The 18,732-nt window shown below is 30.1% G+C and overlaps 1 pseudogene; it reads left to right on the forward strand.

Moving 5' to 3' along the window:
* Nucleotides 1–150: 150 nt before the first annotated feature.
* On the forward strand, nt 151–2,696 carry LOC149892794 (uncharacterized; annotated as a pseudogene).
* The last annotated feature ends 16,036 nt before the right edge of the window (nt 2,697–18,732 follow it).

Below are 18,732 nucleotides of genomic sequence, written 5' to 3' on the forward strand. Positions count from 1 at the left end.
CATCATGAAAACTCACATTTTAAAAAGAAAAAGGGTGTTAAAAAAATTTTGTAATTTTTCGATGAAGTTTTATATTAGAAAGGTGCAGGATTTTTATTGTCATTCTCTGAAGAATCATCTCCTGTATTTTGACTGCCGTAAATGGGTTGAATGTTCAGATTTGTAGGTCAGTCTCTTACTTCTAGCCAGCACGGCAGCAGGTTCTTAAACAGGTAATTAAAAATACTGAGCAATATCAGTGTTCTCACTCGTCGTTTTTTTGATCCAAGGAAATGGAACAAAAAACGACGACTTACTTTTGACGATGTAAAAAATTAGAGTTTTTTCCCTTCAACATCAAGCTTTTGACCATACTTTGGTTCAGCCATTGTTTGTTGATTTTTTTAAAGTGAATCCATGCTGCTTTTCATTCAGTTTTCCAATCTTGCAAATCAAACACTCACAGTTAATAGGAATTCGAGTGTTGGGCTTTATCTTCAAAACAAAATGCATTCAATTAAACATTTTGATCACCTTGTTTAAATCTTTCGAGCAATTTTCTAAAAAAGCTTTCCAGTTTAAATTATAAGTATAATTAATCATACCAATGCCCAGTTCAGTCCAAATCAAATATCAGAAAATATTTTTTGTGTGAAATTCAGCTCAACTAATTGGATTTTATAATGTTAAGTCCAAATTTTTCTAAAAATGCAAGAATTTGATATTTGCGTTACAGTGAAGTTTGAATAGAACCTAATTTACTAATTTGTAGAAACCTCATACAGTCCAACATGATAATCATCAATGAACTTTGTCTGAAAACATTATTATATTTATTGAGTGCCATTCTGTCATCTTTCAGCTATAATTTTACAATAAGTTTCTTCGAAACAATAATTTCTTCTATGCAAATTTTTCTTTTTTTCTTTTGAAATTGTTATAAACCAACTTTAGAACCTTTTTGTTATTGAAATCCAAGTCCCTTTTTTTAGTCCTTTTTTGTTTGTGCACATTTTCAATCTCAAGTGTTGCAAGTTTTTGTTATTACTAAAACAAAAAAGATCCAGTTTTTCTGCTGATTTTCATGCTTTTTATAGACCGTGTTTTCTTATAAAGTTGTAAAAACAACGCATTTATGATGATTATGGAGACTTAAGAACATCATTTTTGAAGTTCTTGAACATGAATCTATTGGAGTTTATAAATTTAGGAAGATTTCTGAACCATTCTCAAAGTATTAAAGATCAAAAGTTGCTTCGTTGACTCTTATTGTTGTCATTAAAATGCTGAATCAGCAAAAATATATCTGCCAATATTATTCTATGGCTAGGATGTCGTCATCATCATAAATAGCTTCACATTAAACATCCTTTCACTGCTTCACTAGGAGATAACCTCTTTTTGAACGATTCTGAGCCGAATTTTGAAGGATTTATATTAAATAACTTAAATTTTTGAGTCTACTGATTTTAAATTCAAAACATTTGATCATGCTAATTCAATTCTTAAAAGGAGTTAAAATGGTAGAATTAACTGTTATCAACCTTGGGAGGCAACTATAAGAAGACAGAGTATTTAGAACTTATAAACTAGCTGCAATGCACACTTCAAGCTTTATGTGTCATTCTACTCAAATTCTCAAAATGGAACTCCCATCTGATATATTTATATTTTAGCACGGGTATGTTTATTACTCTTTTTTATTCCATGGAGTTTCTTTGCTCGGGAATTTAGGTATTTGTTCCACTTGACGATTTTAAACTTTTTTTTACAACGAACTGATATCAAGAAGAACATTCAAATATTGAAACTGCAATGATTTAACCGGTTAGTTAACAGGCTTAACATCTTTGTTACTAACTTTGTTACCAACCGACTTTAAAATCTTAAATAACCAAATTAACATCTTTGGTATTTAACAGAAGCGCTCATTAATTTATCTTTATTTGATGAAAAGTTTTCTGAATTCACCAGAACAACGATAGCAGTAGTAATTTTTCTGCTATAAAACAAAATGTTTAAATTGGTAAGCCAGCATTTCCGGTATCGAATTCCTCTTCTCTTTCATCAAAAATGATTCATCAAAAGCCTCCCCTTTCATCAAAAACATGAACCTCTCTTTCATCAAGCACATTAACCTCTCTTTCATCAAGTGCATCAACCTCTCTTTCATCAAACACATCAACCTTCCCTTTCATCAAAAAAATCAACCTTTCTTTCTTCTTTTATAGTGCCACTGTCTTAGCTTCTTTTTGATGTCTTAGAACTTAAAAACAATCAAGAATGTTAAGCTAAATTCAAAATACAGTTATATATTAGAAGACTAATGAACTTTAGTATTTATGGTTTACTTACATTCTTTATGACAAAACAATTAAGCGCATTAAGTAGCAAAATTCGAGTTGAAATTTTTTAATAGATTTAACACCACAATATTTTCATTTGCTTAGTCTTTAAAGTTAAGCTTAACGTATTTTAGCGATTAGCGTTTGAAATCCCGGGATCAATTAAGTACCTGTACCTTTTGCATCCAAACATTCTTAAAAAAGTTCAGAAAAGTATACAGTATGTATCGAAGCAAAAAATGAACTACAAATTCTAGTTAAAACAGTTGTTGTTTTTGTGTAAAGGTCACTCAAAGCTTTGATTATGGCACAGTAACTCAACCTATAAGTTTATTTCGAAGCTCTGATTATGAGTTTTTTTGCCAAATTTAATCAAGATAATCTTTGTGAAAAAGAAAATGCTGCTGCTGTGTGGAATTTAAGAAATGGATTATCAGAAACTAAAAAAAAAATGTTATTATTTTGAACCAGAAAATCTTTTATTTTTTCATTGTTATTTACTTATGGCCATACTGCTATTTATAATGGCTCAATTCCCGGGATTCCAGTATTTTAAAAACAAAATCCAAATGCTTTAAAAAAAAAGCATTAAATGATATTTACTCAGCCCAAGATAATTCTATAGGTCTAATATATGATGAAGTAATAACATTATTAGAGATTGTCTTACTCTAGTTCCCATAAAAGCAGAGTTCAATACCACTGAAATGGTATTGAAGACCGTAAGTAACCGTTTGATTGTTAAAGATCAATTCATGCAATTAAAGAAGAGCGACTCCCGAATCAGCCAGTTAGATATGTCATTGTCTCATACCTAACTCACTGATTTGGTGATTAACTAAAAAGAGCTCTTTCATTTTTAATGACTATGAAATTAACAAGAGAGGATTCTGAGGGAGCATTTCCTTCCGCTGGACTATTCTGTATAAAAATTCGAAATTTTTTTGGAGATAAAAATTTGGAAGCGTTGTGCTTCTTGAAGTCGTTTTTAAAGACACAACAAAAATAGTGATCTTTTTTCAAAAGTGAATTTCTTATGTTTTCAAGCAAAATGTTGGCTTTCATTTAATAAACATGCTTTCGTTATTGTTCAAAAAAATAAAGCAATAACATTTAAGGTCACTGTTATTGGTCAATGTTATTCAATGTTATTCAATGTTGGTCAATGTTATTGTTCATTCTTTAAAGTTTTGATTCCTTTTTTTTTAGCATATCAAAATAAATTCTGATTTTTCAATCACATTGTTTCTTCTGATTTTCCAAACAAAAAGCGACTTTTTTGGAAACTTTTTGAATAAGGTTGAAATTGATTTTTCGGCAACTATATGAAGATTTTTCGCTCCCTAAATCAATTTTAACCTGTTTTTTTTTTAAGCTTGTGTCAATATTCATTTAAATTAAAATTTCATGTGAGTTACGTCTATTTATGGAATGACTAATTCAAGTGTAGCTTAGTCGTTTTATTTCTCACCTGTGTCAATATCTGCATTCTCGTCATTATTTCTTTAGGTTAATTAAAGCGGTTACTGAGGGACAATGGGACAGTTACTTTAATACATTGATTTTTTATCACTGCTTAATTACAACTCGTAATATTTAATACTTTGATCCAAGATTAAAGACCAACTGTTAATATTTATCACTTTGACCCAAGATAAAAGGATTTAGATAAAAACACCAATGATACTTGTTTTCAGACCGCCTTTTTTTAGATAAACTTTTAAAAAAGTGCGAAGGGAAAGGTATAGACGAGTTTGTGAAATATTTGTTTTGATTTTCTTTTAACAGAAAATTTTTCTTGTTTTTTTCTTTAGTTACCAAAAAATGAAAAATCGAAAACGTATGCACAGTCTTTTTTCTGTGTTTATCAGAAACCTTACCCAATTTAAATTTGCACCTCATTTGCCACCATCACTTAGACAAGATTTCAACATCACATTGATCACGAAACTTTTATCACGCCGCCAAACTTTAAGCACCTAAAATTTTATGATGTCATTGAAAATTACGAACACTTTTTCCGTAGCTTTTTTTTGGGTGAAAGGTTTGAAATTCCTTGAAAAGTAGAAGTTTAAATTCTTTTTATTTTAAACACATTTAACGTGCTTTTCTACTATTCATTATTATCTATTACTTTGCTATCTATTTTAGGGGACTATAAAGACCCAATGATGGATGTTGTTGAAGGTTTCGGTGGTCCTTTGCGACAGAAATATAAGTAATAATAACGAATCAAAAATTTGTTATTATTTGCTATTATGGGAAAAAAGCAAATTTTGATATTTGCGAAAAGCATTACAACTTAATTTACAGAAAAGCGTAACCAAATTAATTTACAGAAACGTCTCAATGTGAAATTTACCAATCGATTTCTTTACAATCCCCCTAAGTAGCAAATAGGTTGCTTTGTTCAAAATACCTCGTTTCACACGTCTTACGCTTTTGTAATGTAATTCAACCCGATAACTTGATTAATCCTTTTGTTTATGATCTTTTGTCCTTTTGTCTTGATCGTTGTTACATAAAATGATCAAATCTGAGACCGATTTAATAACAATTCCCATCTGAGTTAAGTCTATAACTCATTTATGAACGTTATTAACGTTATAAGAGTTATTAACGTTATGAGAGTAATTAACGTTATGAGAGTAATTAACATTATGAACGTAATTAACGCTATGAGAGTTAACGTTATTAAATAAATTAATAAAGTTTGACACCGATTTAAAAACAATTCCCATCGGAGTTTAACCTCATTGCAAAGGAGTTAATAACTTAAAAAGTTTTTAAGGGAAAATTCAATAACTAAAACAAGGTCACACTGATCTTAGTTTGGTTTTGCTTTGTTTTGTATTTTTTGTTTATTTGTTTCTTATGGCTTGGTGTTAAATGATTTTATCTATTTAGTGTGGAGGCTAAAGGATCGTTTTAAGATTCTCTGACGCGCTTTAAGAAAAGTTATAGAATTAAACTTTGTCGATTAAGCAGCTGTTCACATAAAGATCGCTGAAAAGATTATTTACAATAAGGGAGATGGAGATACTAGAGGACAAAATTAACCGTTCCGTCATCTATTTTTGTTCCACTTGTGTTACTTGTTACCTAATTCTTTAACAACTTTACTCTTATTGTTAGAAAAACCGGGGAAAAGAGGGGTAGAAATAATTTTACTGAAGTGAACAATTAAAGCAGAATGAAGCGAGATTTCATAAATAATGACAAATTTTGTAATTGAATATCAGAACTTAAATATGAGAAGTTTATTACCAAAAACTTAACACCAGAAAACAGTATTAGAAAAAGTTTTCTTAACTGCATGAAAAAGAGGCTGCATTGTCTTTTCAGTATTAAAAGATACTCTTCTAATCTGATTGGGTACTAGCAAGTAAAAGATAACAGCGAAGTGTTTAAAACCAGCATAAATTATCATAAGTTACATATTCATAATATTTAGATTTAATCTTTAAGTAAACATTTGATAAATTCAGTAAACTCCATCAACAAAGAAAATTCTTAAACATTCCCAAAATTAGCTAATAAATTACGAATGTAATTTTGTACGACTTTTTTTTGCTAATAAATTACGAATTTATTTTCGTACGATTTATTTTTGCTAAAAAGTTACGAATGTTATTTTGTACGATGGTGTACTAAATTGATCTATAGATGGTGTACGAAGGGAAATACCTCTTGAGTCATGAAGCAAATCTACTTCTCTCCTCGAGGATTTTATTCTAGAAAATCTACTTGTTCGCTGAAGCATCACGTGACTTCATAAAGTTTTAGTAAAATACTTGCTAAAGATTCAGTTGGAGAAGAAAAAAAAAAAAAAAAAAAATAGATTCGTTAATTTAAAAACAAAGTTCAGCCTTAGAAAAGAAACGAGGATAATTTCGTTTAAATATTGAATGATTTTTGAACAGAAAAGTTTAATAGAAAAATTAAGAGGTGGTTGAAATCATTAACAGATATTTGAAAAAAAAACTCGAGCTGAAAATGTTTTTTTTGTCCGACAACCTCCACAAAACGCCTAATGTTCCAAAAGAAGAAAGATTTCGAAATAGCGTCAGAGTATTCAAAAACAGCCTATAATTCCGATAACTCTTTTAAACTTAGTTAGAAAACGTGATTTAAATCTTTTAGAAACCCCTTAACACACTTTTTTTAAGAAAGTACCTTTTTTGCCAAATCGATCCTTAGGAGATAGATATAACTTTAGCGATACACAACATAAATCAGGTTCGCAATTGCCTGAATTATTCTTCAAAATTTTTTTTTTTTAAAAAAAAAAAACACTTAGCTAGTAATTTATAAACCTTATGCCAAAAAAACATTTTTATTTCGTGAATTTTTACCATTTTACTTAGTTGCTTCTTTAAACAAAACTTACTTAAAAAACGAAAGGAGTTATAATATTAGTTCATCAGTACGAGATAAAAAGAAGAAAAAAAGGCATTCAGAAAAGTGTAGAAGAAGTTCCATTAAAGACGCTTGTGTTAAAAGAACAGAGCACGTAAAATAGAAGAATAATGTTGTACCAGGAATTTCCTATCGTTTGAATAAAGATTGCAAGTGAGTACCCCACTTGTCTATCGTCATATATGAATAAACCATTTTTAGTAAGTGCTTAACTAATTTTATTAATTCTAATATATGAAAACTATTGAGGAAGACCCTCCAGTTGTCCATATCTTTACTTTTGAGAGAATTTTGTAACCATGGTTTCTGTAATCTTCACTGTTAAATACTCATCGATCTTGAAAATCACAGATAACAGCGGTTTTTCACAAGATGTTTTTTTTTTAAATTGTTGTGGCTTTAATTATTAATCATTTTTTTATTAGAAGTAATAGGTAAACAACGGTACATGAATAGGACGCAAATTTAATAATTGCACTGTATATGTGTTAGTTGAAACATATAGCTTATACACTGGTGCTTTTACAAAAGATCAATAGAAGACCAACAAGAATTGCAATTTTTTTAGTGTAAAACTTAATATCACTGCAATTCATAATATGCTCAAATCCAAGTTTCCAGTATTCCATTTCGCAGATTGTTCCTATAGCTGTAACAGAAACATTTTAAAATGAGATTTTACTTTCTCTTATGGACAACCCCATATTGATGCATGCTGCACTTGTGAGAAATATTTCAATTTAATTCATTTCAAACACTTTGAACGATATTGTTGAATGTATGGTTATAGCTGAAAGAACCATACATTTTAGTCTGGTAACGAAGTACTCTAATAAAACGAAATTATAGTAAAACACCATAGAATGAAATAGAGGGTAAAATGAAATTTATCATGACAATGTTAATTATTTTGTTCTAAATTATCATTCCTGAAATTTCTCAAAAAATCTTTTTTTTTTTGTTCTATCATTACCTAGATCATAAGTTATTGGCAAATCTCAAATTTCATCAAAAAATCTCCTTTTGTTTAAATTTTGTGACCATTCAAAGGTTAAAATTCCCCGAGCTTTTAAATCCTTACAGAAAAAAATCGAAAAAGATTTTTAGGAATCATAAGAAAAATTGAGAAAGATTTTTAGGAATAAGGGTTGCTTCAATCTCTTTGTTAAAAAAAATATTTCTGGTATTTATTATTGTTACTTAACGTTATAAAATCCTGTAAAAAGGTTTGTTAATTGGAGGCTTAGCATTTTTCTTTTTACTAAGTGTATTCTTGCAAATAGAAAACTTTTTTAAAAGTGCTTCAATGGAGTTTGAATTGTGCTCTTCCCACTCGCCAAAAATTAACTCTTCCCACTCGCCAAAGCTTACACAATATAAGTAGCATAAAAAAAATTTAAGTTTACTTGATAAACAGTTTTCATAATTTATGTAATATTTACTAATACTATAAGTTGTTTTTTATCAAATTTAAAAACTATCTATCAAATTGAAATCCATCTTTAATGTCGATGAGTTCGATAGTATCTTGCTTAACTATGTGTACCTTCAAAGGAGTTGTAGCACTTGATTTTCCAAAATATTTTTCAAAATCTTTAAGACTCCTGAAAATATAATATAAAATTGTTTATGTTTTTAAGCAACTTACTGCAAGAATTCCAAACGATGCTGCTCTTGGTAGGATACTCTGCAAATGTTTATCTTAGATATCAGTTGATAAACTGTAATTCATAAAAATGTAATTCAATTCGTTTTTAAATAAATTTTTTTATTTACCCAGTTCACATTTACACAATTTACATTACACTTTTAAACTTCTGTCTACAACAGTTGCATAGAACTCTTAAATATTCCTGTTTAAAAGTATATCTAGATCAGGAATACAAACGAGGTAAATTTTTATTTTTGTATCTTACTGATAAAAGGGGACGAAAAATTTGTGTACTCTTTTGCTTTTTTTAACTTTGTACTATCAACCATCAATTGGTTGTACAACCTGCATAAATTATTTAATATATGATGATCAGCTATTTGATGCATGATGATCAGCTAAGTTAGAAGATGAGATCATATAAAACGGACAAGGGTGCTTTAATATTGTAGTTCGTTTTCCGAGCACTTGAAGCAAAACCTTTAGGTCTTCAGATGCTGTGCAATCTGAGGAAGAAATGTTTAATCCAAAGTTATCTGCAGGTTTTGTTTAATTAATGCAAATGCTCAACTTAATAGTTTTGTGAACATTTGAACCGTTTAAACCTTTGAACGCATATTCTTCAAACTTGCTCAAATTCTCTGAGATTTAATTATTTTTTAACTCTGGTTTTAGTGTGATTGACTGAGCAACTTTAAAGAATCCCTGTCCTCCATCTTCACCGAACTTGATATCAACTTCATTTGCTTCTTCAATATAAGTGCATTACACAATAGACGTATCTTTTTTACCAACTTTAATTAAAAAAAAAATTTAATAAATGATTGTAATCTAGTTATCTTTAAAATATCTATATTTATTTATCTTTAAAATACTATACTAGTTATCTTTAAATTATCTTAAAATTATCTATAAAAATGTAATTGATAACTTAACTGTTTGCTTTTGCTAACCATTAGATCTTTTTCGGTCATGGATCCCATTGAATTGCTCGAAGAAGGTATCCCCACTTAAGCGGAAGTAATCTGCAATAACATCTAACTTAATTTAATGAAAAAGGAAGTTTATCACTATAGAATAATAATGAGCTTCGTTTTCAACCAGTTAAATATTAAAACCAGAGTTAACACTTTTCCTTCTTTCCTCACTTCCTCCAGAAATCATAGTTAAATTATCGTAAAAATCGGCTTTTAACTCATATGAAAATTATTATTTAAAATGTTTTTTAAGCAGCAAAACTTTACCTGAATGAAGCTTTAGTTGACGTTTGTTCAATTTTTCCAAAGATAAGAAAGGTCTCTTAAACTCATTATTCTGACAGAGACAGCGAGCTGGTTTTGACCAAAATTTTTTAAAGCTAAGTTGTTCCCTGGTATGTTTGTGCTCAAATCTTTGATAAAATTTAACAAAACATTTTTTTGAATTGCAGGAGATGTTCATTTTACAATGGTCAAAAAGTTCTATTGTCTTTCTGCAGTTTCATTTGCAACGTTTCTAGCGCCTTGATATACAAGTCTTCTTGGTACACATTCAACCATTTTTTGCACTCATTTTCACATATAAAACATCCACATTTTCTTCCTTTGGTAACTAAAAGTTTTATTGTAAATGTAACAATGGTAACAATAGTAATGTATCTGATTTTTTACTAAATTAGATAATATATCAATACATATTTATTATTACCTTAATTACCACCAAGCTTTTTTCGACATTTTGAATTTTTTCGTTTAAAAGTTTCAATTATTTAAAGTTTAAATAGGGTGTAAATGGGGCAATATAAAGTTAGTTCGGGGTAAATGGGAAAATTTTTAATTTTGCGTTAGGAAGATTGAAATCTGTCGATGACTTTTGTCTAGTTTACGAAAGAATAAAAAAATTTATGATTTTCAGAAGTTAAAAAACGGGAAAGTTAGAGGTGATGTCGGGTTCAGGTTAACTCCAATTACCCTAATTTTTTGCAAGCCATCCTTCATCAATACCAGTATCACCATACCAGAAACCTAAGTTTCCATTATGCCTCTTAGTAACCTATCTTCAACAACAAATTTCCTGGGGACTGAAATACCTCATTTCTCCTCGGGCTCCGAGTGAAAAAAAGTTACTTTTTACGTTTTTTGAATGTGGAAATGTTTTATGATGATAATCCAAAATTTGATTTCTGGGGATGTGGAGCAAGGCCTCAGATGATGTTCTTAATCACCGTGCTCAGTAGACCGTGCTTAGTCGCTTTTTGGAACATATTGTAAAATTTTTAGCAACCGTTTTATTGGATTTCAGCGTAGTTTTATAAAAATTTTATAAAAAAAAACAAACATTATTTGTTAAAAAATGATATATATTACAAAACAAAAATTAAGTCGCAAAAAGCATTATTTTTCGTTTTTAAGAAGTTAAGCTTAAGTAAAAATTTGAAGATCAAAACAAAGTTTTAGTGACTCGATGAGTTTTGAGTATTGTTGTAATTAAAGAGATTTCTAATATTAAAAAATCTTTGCAGACAGCAAACGCACGTATTGACAATAGTGGGAGTATTAGAAGTAAGCCGTCACTTTGCGTTCGCATTTTGTGATCGAGCGAAATTCGGTTTGGTCTCGGTTTCGGCTACAATTTTTTTCGGAACCGAAATTCCGATTCCGTTCCGGGTATATTTCAAATTTTGGTTCAGACCGGTTCAAAATACAACCAAAAATATCAAAATTATCATATCAAAAAGCGTTATTTAGCATTATAGCTTTATCATTTTTTTGATAAAAATAATCTGAATAAATTTTTTTTAACTAAATCTTGAGTTTAAGAATCAATTGAAACATGATTTGGATTAGCTTAAAAACTAATTAGCTTTCTTGTTTAAATTCATTTTAAGTTAATATTCATATTTTGTAATGTTTTTTTATCGTTATTGTTTGAAAGATAATATTGCTGTTACGTGTATAATTTTTAAAACAATCCAAGAATGGTTCAATGCAAAATCTGCAACGGCAAAGTTTTAAGAGGATCTGATAACCCCAAAAAAAAAATTGACTAACAACACACCTGAAGAATCATCATTCTGACATCAAACTTACGCCAGAAACTTTAGGAAGTCCAAAAGGAAATGAAGAAGCTGAGCTGAATTCAAACAAGAAAAAGACAATTTTCGATTTACAACCAAAAAAAACAAAGAACTGAGATGTTAAAAGCTCCAATGCCAAACTGGGTTCAAGCTTCTTCAAAAATTTACTCTAATTCTGAAAAAGGCCGAAAACTGCACAAATCAGTATTTAAAATGATAATTTTTGAACTCCAACAATGGTCTTTTGTAGGCAGTTTCTTAAAAATCTAAAGTCTGCTTATGAGCCATTGCAGCAAATGTAAAACCCGCCTTCAATCAACCAAGCTGTAGTTATGAGTCAGCTTAACCAATCCCATAAACTTTTAACTAAAAAAGAACAATTTTTAGATCTAATCCAATTAGACGAACTGAATTCAAAGAGTCGAAAACTCTGTTCTTACGCATCCCATTCAACTGTTTTCTACACTAAACTTTACAGACAGCGAGAAATCCAAATGGGTTTAAAAGACAGACTTGGCTAAAAAAATTGATGTTACCACAAGATAGAACTCTATTTATTACATGCTTGAGCAAGCTTTACTCCTGAAGCCAGCCATTACTGTCACCTTACTCAAGTTTCCTTCGCTTGGAATTGAATTTTCTGTCCAGGATTGGAGCCTCTGCGAAAAAGCGGTGAATATACGAAGTGTTTATGGGGAGGCAACAAAAACGTTATTAGGTATTTATTCTTGCACCCTGCATTCCATTTGTGACAAAAATAATTAAAACTTTGTATACAACCTCTAACGTCGTCAGTGTTCAAGAGTTGAAAATTGCTTTAAAAAATGCAACGGATATTCGTTTTTTAGCAATTAAAGAAAGAAAATATTATTCAGTTGCTACTACAAGATTCAAGACTTAAAATGAAAATATTTAAACCTCTTGAAGATGAATTGGTTTCTGTAACTCAAATTTTATCCGGCAACAATGAAAAAAAAAACCATCTTTTACGTAGATTACGTCAAAAGCTACTACGCAATCCCAGACTCAAACAGGACCAACAGCACATTCATCTTCCAAAATGATGAAAGAAGTGTTAAATGATTTCTTTTAAGTAAATCAAGTTAGCATTGATTAAGGGTGGAAAAAAAGTACCTTACACCACCTCCAACATCCACAGATGTTAAAAGACTCTTTTCTACAGCTGGAGATATTCTCTCAAACAAAAGAAACAGACTCCTCACAAAAAATTTGGCAAAACTTCTTTCTTGTCAAGAAATACTTCTAGTTATTGGATGCTATTATTAATTATCTTTATTAACTTTATGTTTTGTTTAAATTAGAACTAACTTTTAAAAAAATTGATTTTTATTGATTTTCGGCTCCGTGGTCGGTTCCTGTCCCGGTTTCGATTTATTTTTGGCTCCGGTTTTGGTTGAGAATAAAAAAAATCTATTTTTGGTTCGGTTCCGGTTCCGGCAAAGTTCAAGTTCCATTCGATCGCTAATCGCATTTCAGTTCGGAAGACGGTTTTATTTAAGAGCCAACTAAAGATAAAGTAACTTTTAAGAAGGCATTTTTAAATACATTCATTTGAATTACTTCTTCTGAGTACTCTTTTGTTTTTTATAATCTAACAACAATTATATTAATGGTATGCTTGACGAAGTTTTACCAAATCCTGGTAGGTATTGACTATATAAACAATCTTGCTTGTAATTCATGACAGAAAAAAGAAGATAACATAAAAGGCAAAAAAAATATGCACAAAGAAAATCCTTTGTCATATTCTAAAGTATGGATACATAGAAATAAAATGATATGAAACTACAAAATAATTTTAACGTAATGTGAAAATAACTAAAGTAAACAACTTAAAGTAAAAAAGCGAACTTTATACAAGTTTTAGAGGATGATACTAATCATTAAAAATATTTTTTATTTGCGGCTAAATATACTACTTAAGACTTTAATGGAATCCAGATCATTAAAAAAATACTGCATGGATTTTAGTTAAGTATATTTAAATGAACATCAATAGCTCCGTAGATATAAAATTTTTACGAGTTCTAAATCCAGCTATCATCGTGAATATAAAAACTGAAAGAATGAACTTTTGCTAAGATAAATTATTAACAAAGGAATCTACTAAAAGTGATCAGTAGCCTTGAAAGAATCCTTACTCTTGAAGACTCAGATAATCTATCGCAGGTTAGAATTATTTTGTTATATCTCTAAGTTTAAACGTTGGGAGAAAGTTTTTGATTTTTTCTAAAAGTAAAAATTGTTTAAAGTTTTAGCTTTTATTTTTAAAGAAATAATAACTTATGCTTTAAATAATTTGTGTTTAAGCAAATTATAGTTTATAAAATAATGCATAAAAGAAAACCGGTTCTGGCGCATTGATACTCCTTAAGTATGGGAGTACATTGATAGCGTTACATATGGTGACATTAAGGAATTAATAAAACTTCTTGCTGTCTTTTTAATTCAAAAATGTTCTGGCGCATCCTTAAGTATGGGAGTGTTTTCCAAGATTTTTTCTTACCATTTTATTCAATTTCTTACCGTCGATGTTTTGTAGTGTCCAATGGCTAAGGTGCTGTGATCATTTAACAGGATTCTTTTATCATCTTTTGAGCTGAGTGCTACTTTGTTGATTTCTTCTGTGTAAACGTCGTGAAGACGGGATCGAAAAACGTTCATGGTTTCAAGATGTTCATTTCCACTCATTAAGCAGTCGTAGAAATTTTGGTGAGTGATGCGATTTTCAACAACTTTCTTTTTCATTCCTTTGCATTTTTTGTGTTCTTCTTTAGGTATCTTGTAAGAGTAGAGCTTGGGTCGAAGCCCAACAAATTGTGTGATTTGCTTTCCACCGGCTTCGTCTTTAAACATACCGATGGTTTTATTGTTTTCACCTACTTTGAAGCCGACGCACAGTGGAAAATAAAGGTGTGTTTCGGACCAAAAATCGATAACTTTTTTGTTACTAAAAATAGAGATTTGAAATTTTGCACAAATGTAAAGTAGTATATGATGCTTCTAATGAAATACTTTTTATAAGAATTTTTTGTAATACAATATTAAAAATAAATAAATAAAAATCAAAAACTTCAAAATAGGCAGTTTGTTAATTTACACTTTAACACAATGCTTTACAAATGTATGAAAATACCTTAAAATTATTAAAAACGACGAAAAATACATAAAGTGCTTACCTACTAATTATAGAAATATTTAAAACAGTTTGTTAATAACAATTTTTAAATAGTTGTTTTTATGAAATAATGTATAGGTATATTAAGGTGGTACCAGGGTAAAGGTAACTTTTTAACAAGAAATTGAAAACTATTAATAGACTTTAGCTCTTTTCTATTAATGAACAAAAAAAAAATATAAAACAGTAGCCCAAAAAAAAAATATTAGTGATGACGTCATTAATTATGCGCATAATTAGTGTTATGTTACCCCAAAACTGCTTATTCTTTCATCTAATGTAACTAACTCAAAAAGAGTCAAAACTGCTTGAAAATTTGAACATGAATTCCTTAATGTATTAAGAATGTTTTCTGTGAAACAGAATTTTTTAAAACATTTTTAATTTTACCAGGTTGACATTCGAACTTTAAGATATAAATATAAGGGAAGTTTGGGACCAAAGGATGATAAAAATGAGTTTTAAATAAAAAATAACAAAAATTTGCTTCATAGACAGCATTCGTAATATGTTCATCTTTAAACCTGCAAAATTTCAGCCCATTATCTATTTTCTATGAAAAGTTATTTTTTCTGAAAAATAGAGATTTAGCGAGAAAAAAAGGGTTTCTAAGGTCGTTGTTCAATATGCGTTTTTGCAAAACGCATATTGAAATAGGTAGATTTAAAAATTCAAAACATTAATTTTGGTATTTTTCAAAATTTTATCAAAAATAGCCGTTTTTTACCCTGGTACCACCTTAAAGGTACTATATCATAACTACATAGGGACTTTCAGTTCCTGAAATCAGTTCGTTGACTTTCAAAAGCTGCAGAGTATCTTCATCAAGTTCTTGCACATTTTACGCAAAGAGTTTATTTGGCTCTTTACTTCATCTACAATGGCTTTAGTTTTCTTGGAAGTCTCTTTGCAAAATTCTATGCATATAGATCGACAAAAACGAACATATGAAGGTGCCGGATTTTGCCAAACAACTGCGCCAGTTACTTTATCAATTAGTTTGATAGGCGCCAAAGAACTAGTAAAAAAATTTGCATCAGAAATAAGTTCAGATTCCTCTGGAAGTTTCTACTTGTATTGGCTTTGGCCAGAGGAACCATCACAGCCCCATTTACTATATGAAAGTAAATGCTTGAATTCAATACTGTACACGGAATCTATGGTCAAAATTCTAGCTACAGTGTGATCCAATAAATCTTGCAGTTCCAGAATTTTCGGATGTGTGTTCGTAATTTCTATTGCAGAAGATGGTGGATAGCAGGTCTGTTTAATTTCTTGATTTTTACAATATGGTGGGAATATGGAACAGTTTCGTTCATTTGTCACCTTCCTCATGTACAAATATTGTGCTTTTGTTAAATCTAAATTAATAAACAAGCTGAGTGCTTCTTCATTCGTTAGCATATTTTTCTAGCTTTCGTTTTCCATAAAACTCGATATTAATTTTTTTTTGTCTTTATCAGTAATCCTTAATGATTCCACAAGTTTTGCTTCTGCTTCTTCTCCTATTGAATGCAACGCCTGAAGATATGTATTAAAGATATGCTCGAATCCATATTCCTTAAGTAACATGGAATTTTTTCTTTTTTTACTGGATTCTGACAAATCTCCATAAGACACGCACGGCCTTCCGCGTTTTTCAAAAGAAGTAGATGGCGTAGAGTCGGTAATTGCCTCTTCTGAGTTAGGTAAAGATACACAATATCCAACCAATCACTGTTCTTAGATAAAAAAGCTTCCTTTTTCCGTGACGCCAGAATCCATCGTTTATTAAAAGACGGAATAATGTGCCTTTAAATATCACTAATGACAAACACAAGTTGTCCCCAGAAAGTTGATAATTTTCTTTTAAAATTGTTGACAGTGCCTCAACTGTCTTTCCTCCATCAATATAGGAAAGCAATAATTTACATTTCAAACACTTAAAAGTTGTCATTTTAACAAGTCACAAAAGTAATATTCAATAGTCAAACGAGTCGGTTTAATTTCCACTGTGAATTTGTTATACTGATATAAATGTTTCAACTCTTTATATATTGGCAGTGTACATTCACCACAAAATGAGTGAAAAAATAAAAGAATGCCATGGTATTAATAAAAAATTGATAATAAATTAAAAAACATATACCAAGCTATTGTTATAAATGAACAAAATTTGAAACCACGATAAAAAGCGGTTTTCTGTTTTTTTACTTTTATCACTCTTTTCTCGATAATTTCGGAAACCGCACGTTTCTGCAACTCATTCTTATACATGTTTTTAATAAACACCTAGGCTACAATACTACATTAAATGTAAAGCGTGGGGAAGCGTGGGTAACTACCAAAAGTCTCAGTGAACTTGAAGAATATTATTTTTTTTCATATATTGTATTTTTCAAATAATTACTCCTAAACTGAACCATATAAGTAAAAATGTAAAATTTTATTAAAATCTCCATAACATGAGCTTTTCAAAAATGTATAATACTTTATACTTATTCCTAGAAAGTTTTATAGAAAATTAACTTTTAAAGTGATGAAGCGAACAGGTTTGAAATGAGCATCCGCAAAAGTAATAAACAATAGGGCTTCAAATCTTTTATTTTTGCATAAAATTATGTGAAATTCCTGCATTATAGTAATGATTGACTATTAAACTATTAAATAAAATTGAAATAAAATGACAGTAGCGACATTATTAAAAAACATTTATGATATGCTGTTGCTCTACAATTTTCCACTGTGCGACGTTTTGAATGGCAGGATGATTATTTGGAAAGTTGCTTGTGTCAAATTTGGTTTTGACATCATCGGAAATGTCTTTGAAAAAATCTTCCGTTTCAATTTCGTAAAAGAGTGAGTCGGTATCGGTCATGAGCAACTTGGCTTTATTACCGTATTTAGGTTTGATGTATCCGTAATGGAAATCAAACATGAGAGTTTTGCTGATGTCGAGGATGCTCATACCCAAGTAAACGGGTTTATCGTAAAAACATTTTGTTTTTTCCATGTGAACAGCGATTAAGTTTTCATCAAAAATGGTGTTTCGTTTATAACGAAGGACTTTAGATAATTTTAAGGCTTCTTTTTTTGTGGTGATAAGTCTGACATCAACGCGCTTTAGAATGTTTTCCATGGTTTTTCCAAAGACAGAGTTGTTCATGAGTTTAAAAAATTCCTTATCAGATTCGTTTTTAGCTATTTTTCTCTCATCGGTGTTGAGGTCAATGTATTCTTTCATGAAAGGTTCTTCTCTAAAGGTAATCCCTCTGTGAATTTTGGTGATGATTAAACCTAATTGTTCATAAAGTTTTAGGTTTTCATGATGAATGACGTATTTTACTTTATTGTTTAAATTGGGGACCAGCTTTTCTACTTTTCCAATGGTTAATCTTTCAGGAGCCAAAGGGTAATCATTATGTTCGTCGTGAAGGTGATCGTGATAATCTAAATCGACTTCAAGAATGCATGGCATATGACGCCAATTTTTAAGCTCTTCATCAGTCATCCATCTGAATCCTCCAACGGGAAGAGGTTTGCTCACAGCCCATCCGTACAAATTGTTGGCGTCCAGGTATTGGAGGAATTTGGATGGTTTTGAAGGGTCATAGTCTTGCATGTATTTGTAATTAGCATTTCCAAGTCGGTTCGAGATCATGCTGATCCCACCTGGTATTACACCTCTCCTGGATTAGCCTGGGACGCCATGTTAAAGAAAACTAAAATTAAATTGGAGTTGCTATCCGATATTAATATGCTCAACATGATTCGAAAAGGAATACGCGGTATTTCAATATTTTCAAGGAGTATGTGTTGTGTAATAAGAAAAATATCAAAAGTTTGATATTTCTCATATTACACAACACATACTCCTTAAAAATATTGAAAATCATTCAGTAAAAAAATTTTTATTGATATTTTGAATTCAAAAATATTTAAAAAGGATTATTTTAAATCTTTTAAACCATCCCTTTTCTTTGGTGCACTGCGATGAATGTTACTTGAGTAGTCCAACTAAGGACGAATTAATAGATGGACATTCAACACATTGTTATAGATCAGAGGTGCCGCCTATTAGCCAATAATTATGCGTGTTACAGCC

This window comes from Hydra viridissima, unplaced genomic scaffold (assembly GCF_058129835.1).
Source record: "Hydra viridissima isolate aposymbiotic clone 2 unplaced genomic scaffold, HvirCarnegie_v1 scaffold_1, whole genome shotgun sequence".
Lineage (NCBI taxonomy): Eukaryota > Metazoa > Cnidaria > Hydrozoa > Anthoathecata > Hydridae > Hydra > Hydra viridissima.